The 25,510-nt window shown below is 41.3% G+C and overlaps 1 protein-coding gene across 1 annotated transcript in view; it reads right to left on the reverse strand.

Annotated features, from left to right (window-relative positions):
* The window catches only part of PAK1 (p21 (RAC1) activated kinase 1), a 159,176-nt gene extending 134,354 nt beyond the window's left edge, over nucleotides 1-24,822 (reverse strand). The window contains exon 1 of the mRNA XM_060303753.1: nucleotides 24,654-24,822. The gene's annotated coding sequence lies outside the window, so the exon portion shown is untranslated. The remainder of the gene's footprint in view (nucleotides 1-24,653) is intronic.
* Between the last annotated feature and the right edge of the window lie 688 nt (nucleotides 24,823-25,510).

A 25,510-nucleotide genomic window follows, 5' to 3' on the forward strand; every position in this document is an offset into this window, starting at 1 on the left:
CCTCTTATGTGCCAGGCACCATTTTGAATGCTTTACATACGTTAATGCCCTCAAAACAACTCTGCAAGGGAGCTATTATTGTCCCAATTTTACAAAGGAAAAACTGTGTTCACAGAAATTAAATGACTTGCCCTAAAATCACAGCTTATAGGTGATGGAGCTGAAATCCATAAGCAAATTTGCCTTCCTTTTATCCACTGCATCTCACATGGTATTCTAAAAATAACCCTGTGAGGCAGGTAAGAAAGTATCAGCATTATCCTATTTTACAAAGGAAGAAACTGGTGCTTAAGGAAGTGATATTACTTTCTCAGGCACAAGTCAGTAGGTGGCAGAGCCATGGCTTTTACTCAGATCTTTTGCCCCCAAACCTGTGCTCTTCTCACTACCCCACATTTCCTCTTTCACTGCCTTGCAGAACGGTATAGTAGAAATATACTTCACAGAGTCAGAAGGGCTGAGATATGGTCCTGACTCTGGAACTAACTTATTGTATATATTTTTTTAATTTTATAATATTAAGTGAGTAATTTTTTCTTCTCTTGGCCTCAGTTTTCTCATTCATAAAATAAGGGTATTAGATTGGATAACCATTAGGTTCCCCTTCATCTGGAAATCTAGGTTTTAATTAGTACCAACAAGACTAGAATCAGTTTCTCTGGTTTCCTTGCCACCCAACAGTAACTCTCTAAAAGAAAAAAAAAAATTAACTGTTATTTGTAGTGATAAGGTAAGAAGTGCTCAGCATCACAGAGTAGAAATTACCCATTCAATTTCATTCTTTCCTTCTTCGAACACACTACATGTAAACATAGAAAAGGCCACAAGCTACCTAATAACACAACACTGGCACCTCCTCTAAGTGGCACATTTAATAACATGCCAAGTATGACTAGGAGTGAAGAGTGTGTTCATGGCAGGGCCCTTCTTCCCACTGTTGGAGTCACAACACTTCTATTCACTAGGTAATCTTCCTAGGTTGGGACATCAGCTCTGCTTCACTTACAGCAGACCAGGCTTATGACTTTAAATCCCATCAGATATAAACAATTTACAAGTGACTCTTGACTATTTAATATTATAGAACAAAATATGAAATTTAACCCCAGATGTAATTCTTCCATGCCAAGAAAACAGAAGAGGGCAAGAAGCAGGACCCAAGACTGGATAAATTACTTCCCTGTCTTAGTTTCTTTATATATAAAGTAAGGGAGAGAGTCCAAACCAATCCTAAACACCTTTCCCACTGTAACCTAATATGAATTTATAAATATTCTATATTTAGAAAATGTGAAATGTGTAAAAAACAAAAAGTAGGAGGAAGAGGGCATAGTGTTACACATTAAAATGACCTCAGATAAGAAAATTCTAAAAAATGCCAAGGCAGAACATAAAATACGTATGGTCACATCACCCCCCAATACATATTAGTTATAAAAGCAAAAATAAAAATCTATAGCCCTGTGACAGCTGAAGTAAATAATTCACATAATTCCCTCAGGAAAAGACTGCTGAGGCAGAAAACCATTGCTCATGCAGTTAAACCAGAGCTGATCTGAATATGATCATATCTGAAACAACTGGAAATTGTTTCCTGAAACCAGGAAATTGTCTTAAGAGGAAAGACAAGCCTAAGGGAGCAAGCCTCCCCTTGACCTCGGAATAAAGTTCATACTGCTTTAGCCAAGCATCATAATTTTCAGTAAATATTTACTTATTAATATGCTAAACAATGAACTAAGTGCTTCCACATACTTTTGTTCATTTAATTCTCCCAACATTCCAGTAGTTATAGTCCCTATTTTACAGAAGAGGAGTTTGAAGCTCAAAGAGGTAAAAAGACCAGGATGAGAACCCAATCTCTGACTCCAAGTTCAATGTACTTTCTACTTCATCCCTATTATATTCTATCTCCTTCACTGTACAGGTCCCTCACACATCCCTTGTCTAGTCTGAAATCTCACAACAAGCTTGTGAGGCAGACATTCAAGATTCTCATGAACTGATCCCTACTCACCTTTATAGTTCTGAAATGGATGCTACTGGCTAGCCAGCATCCATTCCCCTCTTCCTCCCTCCCAATAGAGCCCTGATTTTTATCCAGTATTCATTCCTCAGTAGCCAATGTAACTAAGGCAGTTCTCAAATTTTAGCATATTATCAGAGTCAAAAATCACCTGAAGAGCTTGTTAAAACACAGGTTCCTGGGCCCCACACCCAGAGTTTTCGATTCAGTAGGTCTGATACCTGGCCCGAGAATTTGCATTTTTAACAAGTTCCCAATTGACCACTTTTTGAAAACCACTGTCCTAAGGGAAAGCTGACCCCAAACCTAGCTCTAAGGGTAGGTCTTCATTCTACACCCAAACCAAATATAGTAATCCCATTCTCCTTGCAGTGATTAGTCCAAGAACTCAGGCTTAACCAATTGGCATCTGGCACATCCCTTGAAACTCTTGTAGTTCAGGGATGGGTAAGTGGCCTAAGGTGGTCCAATTGCACTAAAGGGGAAATTTTGTCCATTTTGGGAGATGAAGTCAGTGTCTGCCTCTGTCTCTCTCTCTGCCTCTTTCTGCCTCTCTCCCTGTCTCCCTCCCTTTCCCCCACCCCTCTGTCTATGTATCTATATCTCTCTCATCCACTGGTTAACAAAGAAACTTAGCCCCTCCAACGGTTACTATCAATTTACCACCATGATGGAAGGCAGCTTCGGGATATAAGTAACACAATCTTTTACTTTTGTGTTGTTATAATTTTCAATTTATATAAATTTCAATATGATATAAACCAAATTTGAGTCAGAACTGCTGCTTAAAGAATTCCAAATGACATAGAATTCAGTAATAGAAGATGGTACAAGCCACGTGAATACTCTCTACAGTGGAATCTGTAAATTGCTTTGCTCAATACCTATTCTAACCCCTTTCTAGCTTTGAGTACTTCAGAGATTGGAAAGCAAAAAAAACCTGTATTTCCCAGACTCCCTCCTAAAAGTCATTTAGGTTCTGCTAATCAGATGCTCTCACGCTAGATACTGATTTGTAACTATGTATTAGATGAGTGGAGAGACTGGGCACAGGACACCCCTTTTGCTGGAACAAACTGCAACAGAGGCAGCATAGTTCTAGATCTAGCAGTTGTAGCAACAGCTGCCTGATTCTGCAGCTTCTAGATTATGGCAAAGACAGCAGCATCCTTGAGAGCTTTATTCTTTGGTGCAGTTTGGAAAGTTTATTCCTGGAAGCTCAGCCTGGGTCCATTTCTTCTATTCTCCCAAAGACTCTTTCATCTCTCTGGTATCCTTTAATAAATCAATTTTCCTTGAACTTGCTAGAGTGGATTCTGTTACTTGCCCCACTAATAAGAACCCTGACCAGTAAACTACCCTACACTAAAGATAACATATAATATTTGCCATCATGTTCGCATAACAACTGACCCTTTCCTTCCTTGTCTTTGCATCAACTCTTCCCTCAGTGTGGAATGTCCTCCTTCACAATCATCCCATTTGCAAAAGTTGCCCACTTCCTCCATGAAGAGATTTACATAATGAGGAATTAATCACAGAAGAAAGGAAGAAAACCAACTTGACAGAGGAAGACTGAGCCCTGAAGAATGAGCAGTTGACATCTGGCAGAGAAGGGGCAAGGAGGATGGAGGGAGCGTTTCAAGTATAAAGAATAACATTCACAAAGGCAATAAAGTACCTCTTGCCACCAAGGACTGACCCTACAAATTCACAACTTCTTAGAGCTGGGAATGATGCTATAGCATATACTGAGTTTTGCTAAAAAATAATGTTGAATACAAGTGATTTTTATAGTCAGTTGTCAGTAATTAATAAGCACTAATAACTGTGTACAAAAAAAACTACTACATTAGGAGCTATAGGGAAATTCCCAAAGCAGAGATCACAGTCTTCCACTCTTAAAGATTTACAGTATAGAGAGAAACAAAGACATCTGAAAAGATCAAGGATACAGCACAAATACTACAAAGACAAGTGCAAATTCATATAAACAACTGTAAAGAAAAAAGTTTCAAGTCACTAGAGTATCTAATAATAGGTGTTATTCAGAGAAAATTTTTTCTAAAAGAATTCATTAATACACCAAATACTTACTAAACATCTACTGTATGCTAAAAATTATTTTAGTTGCTGAGGAAACAGAGAAGCAAGCACAAGGTCCTTGCTTTTCCAAGGCTTAAACTCTAACTGAAGGAGAATTAGGAAAAAAGGTTTCAAGGACAGGGCTGTAAATTAAAGCACTGGTCATTAGGCTCATTTTCACTTCCCTATCCTGTAATATGGATAATTATGAGAGCCAACATTTATTGAGCACTTGTTTTGTGCCAGAATCTGCTAAGTGCTTTACAATTATTACCTCATGTAATCCTGGTAACAAACTTATGAAGTAGGTGCTACTGTTAATATCACTTTAAGGATAAGGAATCTAAAACTACAGAGGTTAAGTAACTGCCCCCAGATCAGAGAGTCAGGAATTGGCAGAGCCATTGGATTCCAAGTTAGGTCAGTAGCAGAGGTTTTTAACTGCTACACAATATAGGGACAAAATTATATTTATATGAGATAGAGCTTTGTTAAAATAGGAGGCATGGAACTGTTAATGTGGCATGAGGTTGACCATCTCTGAGGGGTTTTGTTTCCTTATGCCATAAAATGAGGGGTTAGATTCCCTAAGCAATGGTCACTTTCAGCTTCTGTTTCTACGGTTTCAAAAACAATGTCAAAAATTTTTCAGGTGCCTAGTCCAGTTGTTGTTAGTGAAAAGGTACTTTGAAAGCTGACACTATACTGTTCTTATCCACCGGCTGAGACCCTGTGTTTCCATGCTTTCATTAAAGGGCATATTAGCATTATATTAATTGGCATAAACAGCTGTAGCATAAACCTCCTGCAGAATAGAAGGCTGGCAGCACAGAGAACAAAGGGAGAGGCAAGAAAGCAATGACTGGCTGACCTGGATTCATCTAGGTCAGGCATGGCATTTGGTCCCTCTGCATTTCTAAGTTCTCGTGAATGTGGATGCCCAGGCAGCAGCCCAAAGCCTTCCTCATTTCCATCTCAATCTCTAGAAAGAATTACAATGAGAACAAGAGCTATTGCGGCAGAGACCAGACTCTGAATATTAAAGTACACACTAGGCAGGAGCTAGCAAAAGGAAGAATAAGAGATGTTCTCTATTTGGACATAACAAAGTATAACAGTCAAACCCTACTCACTCACCTGCCACGCAAACTGTACCAAACGGTACCTTTTTTTTTTAGCCATGCAGCACAGTTTGTGGGATCTTAGCTCCCCTCCCCAAACAGTACCTTTTCAAGACACTTTTCCAAATCTCTTCAATTACTGTTCACTTCTTCCTAACCCTTTGCTTTAGTAGGTATCTCCTATGTGCCAGACTCTGAGCTAGGCCCCATAGGAATATAATGAATAATGCAAAATCCCCAACATCAGGGAAATAAATCTAATGGGGGGCAAGTGCATACAAAGGGATTCTTATTATCTGGGTATAACTAATACCCAAAAATGCCACTTAAGTTAACTGACGAAGGACAAAACTACAATAAAATAAAATAAATAAAAAGTAGATGGGGCCTTTAATTTTTCAAAATAAGTATAAAACAAAATTTTGTAATTTAACAAAATTTAAGCAATAATTGCCACTAAGGTAATTCTTAAACCAAAGAACATCGGTCATTTCACATTTGGCTTTCAGAACACGTTGATGAAGAGGATCAGTTGTGTAAAAATATTCAGGAGCTTCACCAGTTTTTGCCAAGGGCCTCTCTTAATCCTTTGTTACTCAAATCATTGTCGTCTGAATCTCCTATTATGACATAACTCACGTTAATTTTTCCTTCAATTTTAAACTGGTCTAATTTTACCTAATCCTCATTTGTCAATGACTTTTGTGTGTGTGGTTCAAGCCATTCTTCAATATCACTTTATTTCAAATTCATAAAATTCTTTATGTTTTGCAGAAATTTCAGTTTTCCTTTTAGAATCTACTTGCATCATATTGTTAGATATTAATTATCCTACCATTTGAAATGCCCTTACTGACAAGGAGAGTGAGGAGGACAGAGCCCAGTGGTGAGCAGAGAGGGATGTCTGAGTGGGGAGTAATTTTATAAGTGATCAGTTCCTATGGATAACAAATGAACATCTATATATCTAATTATAGTGCACAGGACCAAAAGAGTGCTATGGAAATTCAAAAAAGCTTAATAAATATTTGTTGAATGAGTGGATAAATTATTTTATTCAATAATTCAACAAGCATTTATTGAGAGCCTAGTACATGCCAGACACTGTTCAAGATACTGAGTATACAGCAAGGAACAAAATAAAGTACTACCTGTCTTAGTCCATTTGGGCTGCTATAACAGAATACCATAGACTAGGTGGCTTACAAACAAAAGAAATTTACTTCTCACAGTTCTGGAGGCTAAGAAGTTCAAAATCAAAGCACCAGAAGATTCAGTGCCTGGTGAGAACCCTTTTCCTGGTTCAGAGATAGCCATTTTCTCTCTCACATAGCAGAAGGGGAGAGGGAGCTCTCTGGGTCTACTTTATAAGGACACTAATCCTATTCATGAGGGCTCCATCCTCATGACCTAATCACCTCTCAAAGGCCCCACCACCAAATATTACCACTTTGGGCATTTGGATTTAACATATAAATTTGGGGGAGGGCTTCCCTGGTGGCACAGTGGTTGACAGTCCGCCTGCCGATGCAGGGGACACGGGTTTGTGCCCCGGTCCAGGGAGATCCCACATGCCGCGGAGCAGCTAGGCCCATGAGCCATGGCTGCTGAGCCTGAACGTCCGGAGCCTGTGCTCCGCAACGGGAGAGGCCACAACAGTGAGAGGGCCACGTACCGCAAAAAGAAAAAAAAAAAGAATTTGGGGGAGACATAAACATTTAGTCTACAGCATACCATCAAGGAATTTATAGTCATGAATGGGTGGATGAGGGCTGCAAGCCTACATGGAAGAAATGGCAGCCCAGTTGGATCTTGAAGAATGAAGAGCTTTAATAGCATAGAGGAAAAAGGAATTCCAGGCTGAGGGAACAAAGTGATATAACATATGAAAGTGTAGTAAACTCAGTCTTTTTAGGGATGGATTAGGGTCAAGAGAGATGAGGCTGAAGAAGTGGGTGGGGTCAAAGTGTAATGTTCCCTGAATAACAAACCAATTTACATGTTATCCTACCAGCAATGGGGATACACTGATGGCTTTTGAGAAAAACAGTAACAGGATCAGAAAAATTACTCCAGGCAGAATAATGGATGAATAAGAGGGCAGAAAGACTGGTGGCCAGCACTATGGAGAACAGTATGGAGGTTCCTCAAAAAACTAAAAATAGGGCTTTCCTGGTGGCACAGTGGTTGGGAGTCCGCCTGCCGATGCAGGGGACGCCGGTTTGTGCCCCGGTCCGGGAGGATCCCACATGCTGTGGAGCGGCTGGGCCCGTGAGCCATGGCCGCCGGGCCTGCGCGTCCGGAGCCTGTGCTCCGCGGCGGGGGAGGCCACAGCAGTGAGAGGCCTGCGTACCGCAAAAAAAGAAAACAAACTAAAAATAGAGTTGCCATATGATCCAGCAATCCCACACCTGGGCATATACCCAGACAAAACTATAATCGAAAAGATACATGTACCCCTATGTTCACAGCAGCACTATATCCAAGAGCCAAGACGTGGAAACAACCTAAATGTCCATCGACAGATGAATGGATAAAGAAGATGTGGACTATATATACACAATGAAATATTACTCAGCCGTAAAAAGAATGAAATAATGCCAGTTGCAGCAACATGGATGGACCTAGAGATTATCATACTAAGTGAAGTAAGTCAGAAAGAGAAAGACACATACCATATGATACCACTTTATGTGGAATCTAAAATATAACACAAATGAACTTATCTATGAAACAGAAACAGACTCATAGATATAGAGAACAGACTTGTGGTTGCCAAGGGAGAGAAGGGGTTGGGGGACGGATGGATTGGGAGTTTGGGATTAGCAGATGCAAACTGATATACAGGATGGATAAACAACAATGTCCTACTATATAGCACAGGGAACTATATTCAGTATCCTGTGATAAACCATAATGGAAAAGAATATGAAAATGATTATGTATATATACGTGTATACCTGAGTCACTTTGCTGTACAGCAGAAATTAATACCACATTGTAAATCAACTATAAAATTTTTTAAAATGAAAAAACAAAACAAAACAAAAAGACTGGTGGCCAGGACACTAGTTAAGAGGTAATTTAAAAACCTAGAGACAAGATAATTATGGTCTAAACCAGAGCACAGAGGATAGAAAGATAAAAACAAACTTGGAAATAACTTCAGAGATAAAACTGACAAGGCTTGATAATTCTTGATAATGTGAGCTCGTTCATTCAGCAAATATTTACAACACTCACTGTGGTCCTGGCACTGTACTAGGTGATGGGGTACAAAGGTGAACAAAAGAGATGATCTTTGACTCCATGGAGCTGAAAGGCTAGACATATAACAAACAGACAGGTACAGAATTACAGGTCATTATAAAAGCCATTACAGAAAATAACAAATACTGTAAGATGAAAATAGAGGGGATCTTCTTTAGATCAGATGGGTCCTGGCTTCCAGTAGATACCCAATATTTAGAAAGAAGAATATACTCAATTTTCTTAAAGAAGAAAAAGAGGGAGGCAGAGAAAAGCTAGACTTGTGAAGAAGCCAGAAATGGAGAAAAGCATACCAGGGGAGTAGAACAGGTGTGAAGGCCCTGAGGCAAGAAAGACTTTCTCAAACTTTGTGGGGGGGGGAGAGGAAAAACAGTGCCAATCACTCTGAAACACAGCCACTGAGGTGGAGAGTGGCACAAGATGAAGTTAGAGAAACAAAAAACAAGGTCAGGTCACTCAAAAACTTAAAATCATGTTTAAGATTTTATATTTGGGAATTCCCTGGCAGTCCAGTGGTTAAGACTCATCACTTTCACTGCCATGGGTCCGGGTTCGATCTCTGGTTGTGGAACTGAGATGATACAAGCCACGTGGCACAGCCAAAAAAAAAAAAAAAGATTTTATATTTTCTCCTAAATAAAACAAAAAACTTTTACAGGTTTCAAGCAAAGAACTCAGTTAAAAGATAGTCCAAGGTAGGGACTTCCCTGTTCCCTGGTGGTACAGTGGTTAAGAATCCACCTGTCGGGCTTCCCTGGTGGCGCAGTGGTTGAGAGTCCGCCTGCCGATGCAGGGGACACGGGCTCGTGCCCCGATCCGGGAAGATCCCACATGCCGCAGAGCGGCTGGGCCCGTGAGCCATGGCCGCTGAGCCTGCGCGTCCGGAGCCTGTGCTCCGCAACAGGAAAGGCCACAACAGTGAGAGGCCCGCGTACCGGGAAAAAAAAAAAAAAAAGAATCCACCTGTCGATGCAGGGGACACAGGTTCAATCCCTGGTCCAGGAAGATACCACGTGCCTCAGAGCAACTAAGCCCGTGCGCCACAGCTACTGAGCCTGCGCTCTAGAGCCCTAGAGCCACAACTACTGAGCCCGCCTGCCGCAACTACTGAGGCCCACGGGCCTAGAGCCTGTGCTCCTCAACAAGAGAAGCCACCACAATGAGAAGTCCATGCACCGCAACCAAGAGCAGCCCCGGCTCGCCGCAACTAAAGAAAGCCTGCACGCAGCAACAAAGACCCAGGGCAGCCCAAAATAAGTTAATTAATTAATAAATTTTTTAAAAAAGATAGTCCAAGGTAGAGATGATGGTAGTTTGGATTAGAGAAGTCACAACAGAAATGTAGAGAGGTAGATAGATTCAAGCAATACAAAGGAAGTAAAATTAACAAGATAGGGAGTGGAGTTATCCATATGAAGGACAGGAGAGAAGGGTGTCAGGAGAGAAGGAGATGTCAGGGATGAACCTTAAATTTCTGGTTTGAGCAACTAGAGAAACAAAGATGCCACTTACTAAGACAGTGATAACTGGGAGAGAACCAGGTTTGTGGAAAAAGACCAAGAACGCAGTTTAGAGTATATAAAGAAGGAGATGTTGTAAGACCTCAGTGGAAATATCAAGTGGGCAATTGAATATTATGAGTCTAGGGTTAAGGAGAGAGGTTTAGACTAGAGATATCTGGGGAAATACAGAAGTTGAGAGCATATATATAGTATTCAAAGGTAGGACAATGAATGAAATCAAGTAGAAAGAGAGTACAGTGTAAGAGAAGAGGATCTCTCCCTTGAGGAATTCCAACATTTAAAATCAACATTGTAGAAAAGGCAACAAATTAAACTGAGGAATGGCCAGAGGTAGGAGGCAAACAAGGAAAGTGATATCACAGAAGGCAAAGCATATTTTAAAGAGGGAGTAATCAATAAAGGCAAATATACTGAGAGGTCCAGAAAGATAAGAATGAAATGGAAATTCTGTGGCTGCTAACAACACAAAAAGAGAGCCATCCAAGCACTGTGAGCCTCTCAATGAAAGAACACACCAACACCTATAAAGTGGCCATGCAAAAAAGAAAACCTGGATTTGATCAAGCCTCTAGATACTAACTTACAAATAATGTATAACCAAGGAACTTGTTAAATTATAACAGGGAGATGCAAAATCCAGACAGTGAGAAACTTTATAGGACAACTGGTTTCTTCAACAAATAATCTGAAAGGGAGAAAAAAGAGACTGAGAGGAAATTTAGAGATTAAAGGAAACATAAAAGACATGTCAACCAATCTCTCTTTGTAGCCCTTATCTGTTTCAAACTGTTAAAGAAAAAAAAAAAAGAAAGAAAGAAAGAAAAGTATGACATTTGTACCACAACTGAACATTTTGATGATATTAAGGGATTATGGGAAGGGGAGTGGTGTATGTGTGGCTGCGGTTTTGGGGTTGTTTGCTTTTTTTCTTTTTCTTTTTTTTTAAGTAGATTTGGCACCATAGGGGTCATTATGGGCCTTAGCACAAGCAGTTATGATAAGGTGGGGGGATGGGGGTAGAAGCAGAGTGGAGTAGGCTGCCAAGTAAATGGAAGGTAAGGAATTAGAAGCAGAAGTTGTAAACAGCTATTTAAAGAAGACTAGTTTTGAAGGAAAGCAAAAATAGCGCTTAGCTGAAGGCTGACATGGGATCTCAGGAGCGCTTTTGTTTGGTGGAGAAGGGGAAAACTGTTTTCCTTTAAATAAAACATTTCAATGCTGCTTATGATAACCCAGTAGAAAGCAAAATGTCATGACGTAGTGAAGTGAGGTTTCTAAGACAGGACCACAGGAAAGAATCTAAAAGTATATGAAGGATCAGGCCTTTCCTTGAAAGAGAATCATTTCCTTCATTGTAAAAAAGGAGCGAAGGCAAAAATGGGTACAATCCAAGTAGATTCTCAGATTCAGAAGTAGGAATATAAAGCTTCTGTTTTATTTGTGATAAATGAGACAAAGTGAGGGGTAGTAGAGAAGAGAAAGCACAAAAGAGAAAGTGGGGCTTCCCTGGTGGCACAGTGGTTGAGAGTCCGCCTGCCAATACAGGGGACACAGGTTCGTGCCCCGGTCCGGGAAGATCCCACATGCCGCAGAGCGGCTGGGCCCGTGAGCCATGGCCACTAAGCCTGCGCGTCCGGAGCCTGTGCTCTGCAACGGGAGAGGCCACAACAGTGAGAAGCCCGCGTACCGCAAAAAAAAAAAAAAAAAAGAGAGAAAGTGACAGGTGGAGACTGAGGGGAGAATTGAAGATAACCCTGAAGGAAAGCAGCTATTTCCAGAGCTAGAAAATACAGGGGGGAAAAAATAGGCTTTTGGAAATGGGAAATAAGTCAGTTGAACAGACCAACTCCTGAAGAAATCATTAAAAGAAAGGCTGTGGTGGTATTCTCAGTTTGCAAATATTAAATCCTGTCAAGAGCCTATTAGGTCTTCATATCACTTGATCCAGTAATTCCACCTATGGGAATTTATTCTAAAGAAATAAACTCTGAAAGTAAAAAGCTATATGTAGTGTTACAGATAAAATTACAGTGTAATTTATTACAGGGAAAAAAACCTAAATGATTGTGATGGTTAGTTTTATGTCAACTTGGCTAAGCTATAGTACCCAGTAGTTCAATTAAACACTAAACTAGGTGCTGCTGTGAAGGTATTTTACAGATACAGTAAACATCTACATTCAGTTGACTTTAAACAAGGGAGATTATCCTTCATAATCTGCATAGGCTTCACCCAATCAGTTGAAAGACCTCAAGAGCAAAACTGAGGTTTCCCTGCTAAAGAATTCTACTGGTTCTGTTTCTCTGGTAGGACACTGACTGATACAATGGTATTAGGCAAATTATGGAATAACATCTTAAATTTTATAATGAACACTACACAGTAACATGAGGGAAATGTTTATAAGTCAAGAAAAACAAGGCAAACAAATGTAGGTCTACATTGTGATTATAATTATGTAAATAGGTATGTTTACATACAAGAAAAAAGGAAACAAGAGTTTATTCATTTGACTGAAGGAATTGTGCCTGAATTTTAAATTTATTAACAGTATTACAAAATAGTTTGTTAAATAGAGCTCTGTTATTTTTAATGGAATAAAGTTAGTAACATTGTACGTGTTAAGCCTTATTAGAATTGTGGCCCTATAAAGAAATTGGTACTAACCTAAAAGAACTCTGCCAATTTTGAAATGTTGCCTGGGAGAGTACTAAAAAAAAATTTTTTAAGGAAACTTCTGGAAAGCAAATATGCCTAAAAGGGCTTTAATCCAATGCCATTTTTCAGTAACATTTAATTCTTCAACTCAAATAAAATGAAGAAAGACCCAGAATGGCAAAGTAGCTGGCGATCAGCTTAAGAATTTTCCACATCCTTAGCTAGCACCAGGGCATGCATTCAACTTTGACTCAGGTCAGAGATATTTGTACTGGGCACCTAAATATTTAACACAGTGAAGTTTCTTCTCTCCTGGCCTCTCCCAACACCAGACAATGGAAAGGATTCTTGTATGTTTGCTAAACTTGAGTGAAGAAGTCACATGGACCTCAGTTTGAATGCTGGCTCCACTTTCAAATTCATTCAATCAAAAAACATTTATGGCGCTTCCCTGGTGGTGCAGTGGTTGAGAATCCACCTGCCAATGCAGGGGACACAGGTTCAAGCCCTGGCCCAGGAGGATCCCACATGCCGTGGAGTGGCTGGCCTGTGCGCCACAACTACTGAGCCCGCGCGCCTAGAGCCCGTGCTTCTCAACGAGAAGCCACCGCAATGAGAAGCCCACGCACCACCACGAGAGTGGCCCCCACCCGCTGCAGCTAGAGAAAGCCCACACGCAGCAACGAAGACCCAACACAGCCAAAAATAAAAATCAATAAAATAAATAAATTTATTTTTAAAAATGTAAAAAAGGTCTTCCCTGGTGGCGCAGTGGTTGAGAGTCCGCCGGCCGACGCAGGGGACGCGGGTTTGTGCCCTGGTCCGGGAAGATCCCACATGCCGCAGAGCGGCTGGGCCCGTGAGCCATGGCCGCTGAGCCTGCGCGTCCGGAGCCTGTGCTCCGCAACGGGAGAGGCCACAACAGTGAGAGGCCCGCGTACCGCAAAAAAAAAAAAAAAAATCTCTGGAGTAGCTACTATATGCTAGGAACTGTAACTACAACAGGGAGCAAAAAAAAAAAAGATACTTTTTATTTTAAGGAAAGGGGTACTATGTTAAAATTCTTTCTCTTTAAGGTGTCATGCCTTAAAGAAAAATGATTCTCCGGAGCATAGGGTCTAGTAGGGCAGACAGACATTAATCAAATAATGCCATAGAGTAGTGGGTAAGAGTATGAATGCTAAAGCGTTTAAGGGTGAAGTGTACTGATGTCTGCAACTTTTTTTGAAATGCTTCAAAATAAGATGGATTGATGAATAGATTAAGGGATGGATATTCAATAAAGCAAATATAGTAAAATATTATAGAACCTAAATGAGTATATGAGTGCTCACTAAACATACTCCCATCGTAATATTGTATTATAAAGAATTTTTAAACATACAAAATAGTTGAAAGAAGTGTATTGCTTCAAGAGGAGTCAGCCTAAAGAAGGGATTTTTCTTTTTTAATAAAAAATTCAGACTTCCCTGGTGGTCCAGTGGTTAAGACTCTGCATTTCCAATGCAGGGGGTGTAGGTTTGATCCCTGGTTGGGGAACTAAGATCCCATGTGCCAAAAAAATTTAAAAAAAGAAAAAAGTTGAATAAAAAATTCAATCTTTGACAAAGAGTTCTACTTAGATACTACGGATATCCAGAGGCAATCTCAAAACCACTTAAAAACTTTGATTAGTCAATTTAATCAATTTACTCCTCAATATTTATTTGTTTGTTTGTTTTAGCTGACAATGATAGAGAACATTCTACACTCAAGACACTATGCTAAAAGTGCTGGTTCATCTCCTCATTCTAGCACCAAGGGGTGGGGGGTGGTTTGGGCAGTCACTATTTGTCTCTGTCTGTAAAATCTGATTTATTCATCCCTTCTCAGTCTCTCAGGATTAACTAGGATACTGCACAGGGTAGCATCTTGAAAGGTCTCTTCCTACCACACCAGCTTCATCTCATACCATTCACTCTTGCTCCCTACGGCACATCAACCATAATGTCCTGTGTTTAGTTCCTCCATGTTGAGCTAAACCAGTGTTATCCAATAGAAATATAATGCAAGGCACTAACACAAGCTACATAGGTAATCTTAAATTTTCTGGTAGCTATATTTTAAAAGTTAAAAAAGAAAAGCAAGTTAAATTAATTTGAAAAAATATTTAACCCAATTTATCCAAATATTAACATTTCAACATATAATCAATATAAAAAGTTAATTACTTTAAATTCTTTTTTGCAGTACTAAGCCTGAAATCTGGTATGTATTTTACACTTACAGCACATCTGTATATGAACCAGCAACATTTCAAATGCTCAGTAACCCCACTGGCTAGTAGCTACCACACTGAACATCAGAGTTCTAAACTGTTACCTACTTTCAGGGCCTTTGTGCACTTAAAATGTTCCCTCTGCCTGCAATGCCCTACACTCCATTCTCTGCATGACTAGTATCTACTTATCTTGCATATCTTATTTTAAAAGTATCATTTCCTCAATGAGGCCTTCCTCTTAGCACTCCAAAATTCTCTGCCCTACTCCTTTATCTTCTGTAGGATTTATCAAAACCTGCAACTACTTATTTGCACATTTAATGCTTTTCTCTTTATTCCCCTCTGGAGTATAAGCTTTATAAGAGCAAGGACAAGGACCATTTCTGTATTGCTTATGACTGTACTCCTAGTACTAAGCACATGCCTGGCACATAGGGAGCGATCAACAAATATCTGTAGACTAATTAAGGGATAGATAAATAGAAGCACTGTAGAGATGCATTTGGTTTGTATGCATGTGGAGGTGTATATGTTTTGTCCCTACTCTACCAACCCACACATAAGGATATTCTCAGCAGCCATTCCCAAGTGGCCTGGGGCCTTAACAAAGTAGTCAGCTTCAGACAACTCTCTGGCAACTGGCAATGGATAGAAACAACACGATTTTTGGAAAATGAATGAACTGCAAATAGCTTTTAACATTCTCCAAGGAACCAGGATTTTTTTTTTAAGTCAAGGGAAAATGAAGGAAGTGCCACTGGTCAAGGCAGCACCCAAATGTTCAGGAGCCAACACCAGATTTGGAGACAGATGATATAGATTAAAGATTCCAATTTGCAAACTCCCAGCTCTGCTATCATGGACAAGCCACTTAACTTCTTTCCATCTGTAAAAATATGATGCATTAAGGACAGAATTAAATGAGATTGTATACGAAAATGTTTCGAAAACAGTAAAGCCTAAATATATATTGTCTCTAGGCTGCTTAGGAAACGTGGACTTACAAAAGTGGATCATAATGAATTTTTCCCCTTTGCTCATCTAGTTTCTTGTTTTAAGTTACTTTGCAGATTACATATAGATAACTTCTTGAACTGACCAAGCAAAATGTACCCGGACACCAAACAAAAATATCAGACTCTGGACCAGCCAGGTAATTCCAGATGGGAAAATAATCTTAAATAGAAGAAAATGTTATAAAATAGTAATTCTTTAACAGGTGATTGGGGAACTAAGAGTCCTTCCAACTATACCAAGTCCCTCTCTATCCATGCCCCAACCTGGAAATTTAAATTTTACTCCTCTAGCCCACTGAGAATTTCCATAGTGAAATACTGTTACTGATAGACTATGGGGATCATGGACTATTTTACTATGGAGTAAGGGTGAGGGCAGGGGAGAGAAGAAGATAAAAATATTTTTTAAATAAATAAAAAAACTTAAAAACACTGTCATAAAATATCTGAACTAAGAAGCTGGCATCAAATTTAATACATCTAACAGGAGAAGCCACCGCAATGAGAGGCCCGCGCACCACAACGAAGAATGGCCCCCGCTCGCCACAACTAGAGAAAGCCCATGCACAGCAACAAAGACCCAACACAGCCAAAAATAAATAAATAAGTAAATAAATTTATTTTTAAAAATAAATTTAAAAAAATTTAAAACATCTATTTGACAGCTAAGGAAAACGGAGGCTCAGGGTGGTTAAGTGACTTGCCGTAGTTACACAGTAATAATCATAAAAATGTCTTCAAATCCCAACTTGATCTCTCTGCTTCTAAATTTTCTAATCTGTAAAATGAGTATAAAACAGTATCTCTCTTATAGGATTATTCTGAGGAATAAATGAAAAACCAAATGTAAAGTACTTGGCACTGTGAAAGTCCCCAGTAAAAGGTCAGTTGTAATGAGGCTGAGGATGCTGATTTGCTCCTGATGTCATTTATCCCCAACATACAATGAGGCTGGGGGGAGAAGGTGGCTGGGAAACAGGGACATCACTATCCCAAACTCATTTTTTAAGAAGATTAAAAGGGTATAGATGAAATGCTATAATACTTACTATTGGTTATCTTTCTACAATAAAACTCTGATAGATTTGTTGTTGTCCTTGTTTTACCTTTTATTCTTCTGTATTCTCCATATTTTCTACAAGAATCACATATTACTTTCATAATAAAAGAAACATAAATGTATTTTAAAAACAAACAAGTGGGGTTTCCCTGGTGGTGCAGTGGTTGAGAGTCCGCCTGCCGATGCAGGGGACACGGGTTCGTGCCCCGGTCCAGGAAGATCCCACATGCCGCGGAGCGGCTGGGCCCGTGAGCCATGGCCGCTGAGCCTGCACGTCCGGAGCCTGTGCTCCGCAACGGGAGAGGCTACAACAGTGAGAGGCCCGCATACCGCAAAAACAAACAAACAAACAAACAAGGGGGTTTGAGTAAAGACATTCAAATTGGAAGAGTGACTATCTGACGCTATTTTAGCTTGCTGGACCCTGGTTACCAACTCCTAGAAAAAAAAATCTATTTAAATGATTAAGGAAAATCCGAGAAAATGCCCACAGAATCTTAGAGCTAAAAGCACTTTTATAGATCACTTAGTCCGTTAACTCCCAACTAATAGACAACATGAGTCAAGCACTTTACAGCTCATGAATTGCTATGCATTTATCTATGGAGCTCACCTGATCCTCACAACACCAGAAAAGCATAAGAGAGCTACAGTGTACTGGAAGAAGCACAAGCTCAAGAGTCAGAAGGACTGGTCCTCAAACCATAGCTGTGCTGTACAGCCTCAGGCAATTCAATTAACCTCTGTTTTCACTTCTATAAAATGGACATAAAATAATTCCTGTCTTAGCTAACCCAGGGAGTTGCTGAAAGAATAAAGTGAGATGACATTAGTGGAAGTAGTTTGTTCACTATCCAAAAGGCCATTCATCGTCTGAGCCTTGCTTTCCTGTCTGCTCTTACCACTCCCCACCTTGCACCCCATCCTCTAAGTGTACTAAACTACTCAGAGTTCCCCAAACATGCTCTCAAGCCTTCTAGCCCTTGTATCTCTCTCTTTCAGAAAGGTCCTCCTTCTCCCTTCTCTTTCTACCTCTCCCCCACTGTCTTGGTTAACCCCTGCTTATCTCTCAAAATCCAACTTAGGTGTCACTTCCATTGAGAAGGCTTGCCAGACCACCCCTATTTCAGGTGAAGTAGATGCCTTTCCTCTGTCTTCACATAGCACCAGTATATATATCCATGTGTCATTTTTTTTCTCAATATAGTACAGTTGTCTACAGACATGTTTGTTTCTCAAATATAAACTTAAAGGTAGGGACAAGGTATCATCTGTCTGTTTCTTCACAGCCCATGACAATGCCTGAGGCTTAATATATGTTTAGCAAATTAAGGGACTTTAGATGACAATTAAAACAGTTTTCATATAATAAGTACCAAAGACATTTATGCAAAATATTATAAGGCAGTACTTTTCAAACTTGGCTGCATAACAGAATCATCTATAACTTTTCAAGAATAAAGATTCCAAGAGATTTTGATTAAGTAGACCTGAGATAGAGCCCAGGCAACTGTATTTTTTTTCACATCTTCACAAGTAGTTCAAACGCATAGCCAAAATTAAAAACCACTGCTACACAGAATTGCAGTCATAAAATTACAACAATTGTACCTAACATCTATATAACTTAACATCTTACAATTCATTTTCACATGTTATTCATTTAATCTTCACAACAACCCTGTGAGTTAGGTATTATTTTTATTTTCCAAATGAAGAAACAGAGATTTAAATAAGTTAAGTGTCCAAGTAGGTCTTTGCCTAACTTCAAATTTACTGCTCTTCCTTCTACATCTATCCCCTTCCCTAGAAAAATGATAAATAATATTGCCATAATATACAAAGTACTATGAGGCAAGGATTCAAATGAGAAAGCCATCAATCCCTTTGTGCAAATCAGGGAAAGAGAGAATAAGGAAAGCTAGGCCTTCAAGATATAGGCAGGCAGATGAGGGTGGAGGCCACACATATACTGTCACTGTCATTTATCACCCCAAAAGATTCAAAAGGCAGATTCTATAAAGGAGTAAAATGTCCTTGCAGCCTCAGTTAGTACTTACACAGTCTGAAAGGGAAAGGGACATTGGAGAGAACTGGAAGTAGAAAAGTGGAAGAAGAAAGCCCTATAAACAAGAATGAATTTCCCAAGGCTGCACGCAAATTACCACACCCTGACTCCATGAATAAGAGCCAAAACATAATGGACTTTTTATAATTAAGACTTAGATAAATTTTAGAGAATTAATCAATACCAAACAAAATCATATTTATGAGGGATCAATGAACCTCTGGTTCTTCCTTGACTTGTTACTACACTTTTCCTAAAGACGGGATAATCTGGAGGATCCTGGCACATAGAAGATTTCTCCCATCTCAAAGACTAGATGGGAGAGTGGAGGAAGTTACTTAGGAGAGATAAAGCTTAACACTAAAGCAGAAAAATGTATTACATTATGTTAATAAATCTACATTGGCAAAGGAAAAATGAATATTCAGGCACAGGTGACTCAGAACATGGATAAAGTCTGATCTCCCAACTTCAGTAAAGAAGTGTTATCCTATAAGTCTGCAATATCATGACCATCTGGCAGAGTTTTATCAGCAGTTATTTTTGGGGGGCTCAAACTGTGGACTTCAGTTGGGATTTCTTAGTGAGAAGAGGTTAGAGAGATTAGAAAGCAATCTAAAAGGACATTTCTAGTGCCCCAAAGTTTAGCCTGATAGGGTTTAAAAGGCAATATGATATAGTGGCAAAAATAAAATACATTTAGATTCAAAAAAATGTAGTTTTAAACCAATATTTAGTCATTTGCTAATGATGCACCTTTGCGCAAGCCAATGGAAATTTCTATTTCACATGGCTGTTGTGAAGACTGAACAAAACGCACCAAGGAGGAGGTTCGCTGGTGGCGCAGTGGTTGAGAGGCCGCCTGCCGATGCAGGGGACACGGGTTCGTGCCCCGGTCCGGGAAGATCCCACATGCCGCAGAGCGGCTGGGCCCGTGAGCCATGGCCGCTAAGCCTGCGCATCCGGAGCCTGTGCTCCGCAACGGGACAGGCCGCAATAGTGAGAGGCTCGCGTACCACACACAAAAAAATGCACCAGGGAAAGGTGCTATTCTTTTCCCTAATGAATGATAAATGTAAATCCATGTAAGTCTTTCTTCACCAGTCTTTCTATGCACAAAAAAAGAGAGGAGGCTAAATGAAGAAAGATTTTAACTCTCACAGCAGTACACTTACAAAACATTCTTACACCCGCCATACAGAAAAGTTAAAGCAGCTGGGGTGATGAACATGCCACATAACTGCTGGTATCAGATGGATACAGACTGGAACTGAGGTTTGCCACTTACTTAACAAAAGCTTAAACAAGTTCCCTTTGCCAGTCTGAGTTTCAACCTCCTTATCCATGATATAGAGATACTAGCAATCTTCTTACGTGCTTATTTTGAAGATTGGAAAAAATATCTCCCATAGTATCTGGTACATAACAGTTGTTCAATAATGTAAGCAGCTGTTAATAAGTTTACCACCACCTAACAACCAGCTAACAAATTATACTTTTCAAAAGTTTCTTTACATTCAATGTTTTTTCAGTTGCTTCATAGCTGTAAGCTAGTCATAGCAACTGTTACTAACCCTATTATACAGTTAGGACAAAAGGCACAAAGATAAAATTACTTCCATAAGGTCATGCAGTAATATAGAGACTAAATTAAGGTCTCCTGACTTTCTCTGGGTTTTATTACCCACCCCACCCCAAATTATAACATTAGTCCTTAGGAATTAAAATGAAACAGCATATTCTTTTTGATAAACTTAAACTTCTCTCTTTACTATTTAAAAAAAAAAAAGTTTTTTCCCTACTTTCTAGTCATGATTTAGAAAGATAAAAAGGGGGGAAAGGAAAATTCATTAACAACAGAATTGAGAATTATCTCAAATTAGCAACTGCTGATTCTACCTTGATTTTTGTTTTAGTTTTCCCCAATAAAGCCAACAACCTCTTAATTAAAAGATTTTAAAGTCTGCTTATCAAAATGATGCTTGTTTGATAAACGATTCCAAAACTGAGAAAAAAAATTAGAAAGCTTTGTTCCATCTTTATGAGTATGCATCACTTTATCCCTCTATTTAATTTCTTCATTTCCACACTTATCACATCATGTTTTAGTATCTTTAACTCCTTAAGGACTTGAACCACATCCTATGGATATCTGAACATCCTGTCTAAGCATGGGACCTGGCATATGGTAGAGAAGGACTCAACAAGTGTTTACAAATAAATGAATCAACAAATGAAGCCAATCTCCCAGAGGGAAGTTAGGAAAGGAGAAAACTGGATATGGTATCTTAGGGCTAATAAGAAAGTGAAAGAAACAAAACATTTTAAGAGCTTCACAAGGAAGAGAAACCTTTGTGTGGAGTCAAACAGGCCCTTGTATGGCTTTAAGCATCACTAGAGAAAGACAAAAACCACAGGAGATCAGGAAGAGATAGTTTCAAGTTAAAAGGTTCAAAATTAGGGTGCTTATTTAAACTTGCAAAACCACTTGCACGTTCCCAAGAAACAATCCTGGCCTAGGATATTTTAAGTGCAATTTTAAGGTCCTGGCTGAAAGAAAAAAAAAAAAATCCTCCAGGTTTCGGTGGAGAAAGAGATATGTAAAAGGGAAGAAAAGCTCAATCTAAAATAAATCCCCCAAAATGTTAGAATCCACTTGGCTTTGCATATTGGAGTGTGGTTCCTCTTCCTACTGAGAACTATTCTTGAATAAACCCCCAACGTAGCAGCTGGCAATAAATGGGATTAAATCATTTTTATATTATTCATTCAACAAATATTTGAGTGCCTGCTATATACAGTCACTATTCTAGGCCTTGGGATTAAGGCAGTAAATAAAACAAAATTCTCTGCTTTCAGGAAGCTTTCAATCAAGTGGCAAAAATAGATGATATGGAATGGAATGGAGTATAATAGGATAGGATGGAATGGAATGGAACAGAATGGAATAGATGGAATGGAATGTCAGGCAGTTTGTACCCTGGAAGAAAAAGGAGGGAGCGGGGAGGAGGAGAGGTGGCAAGGAGCTGGTCTTACCAAAAGCAGATCTTTTAACCCAGTGATTCTCAAACTTTAGCAAGTGTCAGAATCACCTGGAGGACGTGTTAAAGCAAATATTTGGAGTCCCCAACCCTAGGGTTTTTCATCTGTAGGTCTGGAATGGGACAAACAACTTGCAATTCTAACAAATTTCCAGATTGTATTGATGCTGCTGGTGCAGAGACCACACTTGGAGCTAATTATTCTAATCCAAAGAATTAGGTAACCTCTAACTCATGGGTCTTGACTTGCTTCTTTATTCATACATTCATTTCAAACACTTATTCACTGCCAGAAGCTTTGCTAGGCACTAGGACTAAACAGATCCTGCCCTCAAGAAATTCACAGGTTCATGGAAAAGACAGGCACAAACTCAAATATTTGCAATAGAGAGCTATAGAGACCTCTAGGAGTGGTCTGTACATGAGCCAGAGGGTGGAAGAGCAACTCATTCTATGGAGGTAATAGGAGGAGAAACTAAGGGACTACTTCCCAGAGGTCCAACAAGCACTTCTCCACAGGCAGGTACAGGGTGGCATTCCAGGCAGAAAGAACAGCACATGCAAAAGCAGAGATGAGAAGAGAGTGGCAAGGGAGTTATAGAAAGTGAGGCTGCAAAGGCTGGCAGTATTCTAATCTCTGAGAGCTTCTTACTCATGTCAAAGTGTATAAAATTTTATCTTTAGGCAATGACTAGTCGGGGTGGGGATAAATCACTGGGTTTTGTTTTACAAAGATCTCTCTGGATACACAGTGCCCTCCTTTTAGAAAGCACTCCTTCCTCCAAACCTAGCACAGGGCCTCATAACATGTGCTTAGTAAATGTATACTGAATTGAACTGAACAAGCTCTTTGTCAAGTGCTATTTTATAGATGAGAAGCAGGTCACCACCTTCCCTGAAGGACTAACTTTGGCCAGGACAAGACCTGAAAAACAGGTCCAGCAGCCTCAATTATTGCACACTACTCCCTGTACAACTGGAGTAGAGACTAGGGAAAGCCTTCATTGTTTACGTGTCTACCTCACCCACTAGACTTTGAGCTCTTTGAAGACAGTGAGTGTCTTAGTAGATTCTAAATCCCCATAGCCCTAGCAGGAGACCTGAAACACAGCTCTCCAGACTCCAGTAATGTGGGGTAAATGAATGACTGAATAAGCAAATTTACCAGATAGACCCATGAGCTAATGTAGGTAAGCTTCAGCGAATGTTTCAGGGTCCATCATTCCAAAACCCCTTCTGAGAAGCAGAGTTTCTAGTTGAGGTGAGGTGGATTTCATATGCACCTGATTTAGGATTTCCCAAATAGGAACAAAAAAATGTTACAAGTGCTGTGGCAGAAATCCTACCAGGCCTCTGAGGGACCCAGTGAGAAAGTTTGGCCTGAGAGGAGTATGGGGGCGGATGCCAGCAAAGACTTCACACTAGGGGTAGTGGGGTGGGGGGGATGCTTCAGTAGAGTCTTGAAAACTAAGTCGGTGGTAGACATCTGCCTGTTTCTAGGGCACAAGAGCAAACTCCTGGAACTTTAAGACTGGAAGTCACCTGCTCAAGGTCACACAGGAAGTAGATGAAGTCATAAGGTAAGACCAAGGAGGAGGCATCTGTGTACTGTTGACTCCTGTTTTCTCCTGATAAAGTTGAGAGAGAGAACCCAAAGACACAGTAGGCAAAATTAAAGATTTTTCTCAGGAACAGCTCTTAAAATAAAGGCTAGACTAGTGGATTCGAATTTTTATTGGTAACCATAGTACTAACCCTTCCCTTAACCTTTCACAGTTCGGGGGGGCAGGGAGGGGAGCATAAGACAGTTACCCAAAGGGCTTAACAAACAACAAGCTCTTTGCTCCCAACACCCACAAACACCCAAAACTTCCCAAGCATTCTTCCATAACACTCCCGGTAATGTTTGCTGTGAAAATATTCAATACAGTAAAGACTATAATAAACATGTCTTTTGAAATGGAATAATGAACATAAAGTAACTCCAATTCTCCTTTCCCCGTTTAGTTTTTAACTCCACATGTTACAGAGTATTCCCGGGGTGGGGGAGGGGCAGCACAAGTCAAGCACTATCCACTCGTATTTTTCAAGGAGTTCAACTCTATAGGTGATTCCCCCCCACGGCCTGGACAGGGGTGATTTTTTCGTGCACAACGAATCTGACGCCGCCTTGCTAGGCTTTCCCGTCGCAGGCCAGGGTTAGGATCGGAGGACCACAAAGTTCGGGAGGGAGTCGCTCCCGGGGCCGGACCTGTCGGATCTCCCGTCCCCTCCCCTGCCCCTGTCCTCCCCCGGGCCCCTCAGGGCCCCAGGCGTCCGAGACCGGCGGCTGCGCCGGTTAGTACACAGGGGGCCTTTGTTGGTCCGATAGAAGCGGCCAGCCTCGCAGGGGCCGCCCCCGCCTCGCCTCACCTGGCGCCCCCGTCCAACCGGCCCCACCGCGGAGAATGAATGGGCCCCAGCGCCCCACCCCGCGCCGCCCCAGCCCCACAGCCAGGGGTACCGGGCGGGAGGCCGGCTCTCACCTTCCGCGCACGTTCGGCTCGACTCGGCTCCTCCTCCTTCTCCTGCTCGGAGGCGGCGGCCGAGCCCGGGAGTGAGCGCGCGAGTGCACTAGGGGACGCTTCACTTTCTCCCTCCCGCCGCCGCCGCCGCCGCTCTCTCGGCGCCTCCCCACCCCGCTCGCGCCGGGGAGTCCCTCAGGACCGGGCGGGGGTGGGAGGGTGGTCAGCGACCGTGGGGGGAGTCGGATAGGGGGGAGGCGGAGGGAGCTAGGCGACTCGGCTGAGGGGGGTGCGTGCTCCCAGGGTCAGAGATGTGAGGAGCTCGGGTGGCCTCTGGGGGAGGAGGTGGGGAGACAGAGAGTTCTTTGAGGGGCTCTCGCGAGCGCGGGGCTCCTTGAAAGAGGGGATAAGAGTCTGAGGGAAAGCTTCTGTGGAGTAGGACAGCAGAGCCAGGGATGGAGGGGGCGGGTTGGCGCGACAGACGAGCAGAGGGGGAGGGGGGAACCGTGAGGGGGCGTCTACGGTGCTGCCAACACCTTGGACTCTAGCTGCAGCTGCAGCCGCTGCAGGGCCGCCTCCCCAACCTAAGCCGAGCTATTGTACGCCGGCCCCCGGGCCCACCGCCTCGCCCACCGGCCCCCGCCCTTTCCCCCGCGAGGCTTAGGCGCCGGCGTTGCCCGGCTCGGCCCGCCTCCCGCAGGTGGGAGGGGGCGGGGAGGGCTGGACAGACCTACGTGAGCGAGGCCAACCGGGGTGGGGGGGGGGGGGAGCAAGCTCCTCGCATGACGTCATCGGTGCATGACGCAAAAGGCTGGGGAATCACCCGGCCGCCCCGTGACGTCATTGCGCCCCCGTCTCACCTCGAGCCCCGCACAGTA

Source organism: Globicephala melas, chromosome 8, assembly GCF_963455315.2.
Source record: "Globicephala melas chromosome 8, mGloMel1.2, whole genome shotgun sequence".
NCBI lineage: Eukaryota > Metazoa > Chordata > Mammalia > Artiodactyla > Delphinidae > Globicephala > Globicephala melas.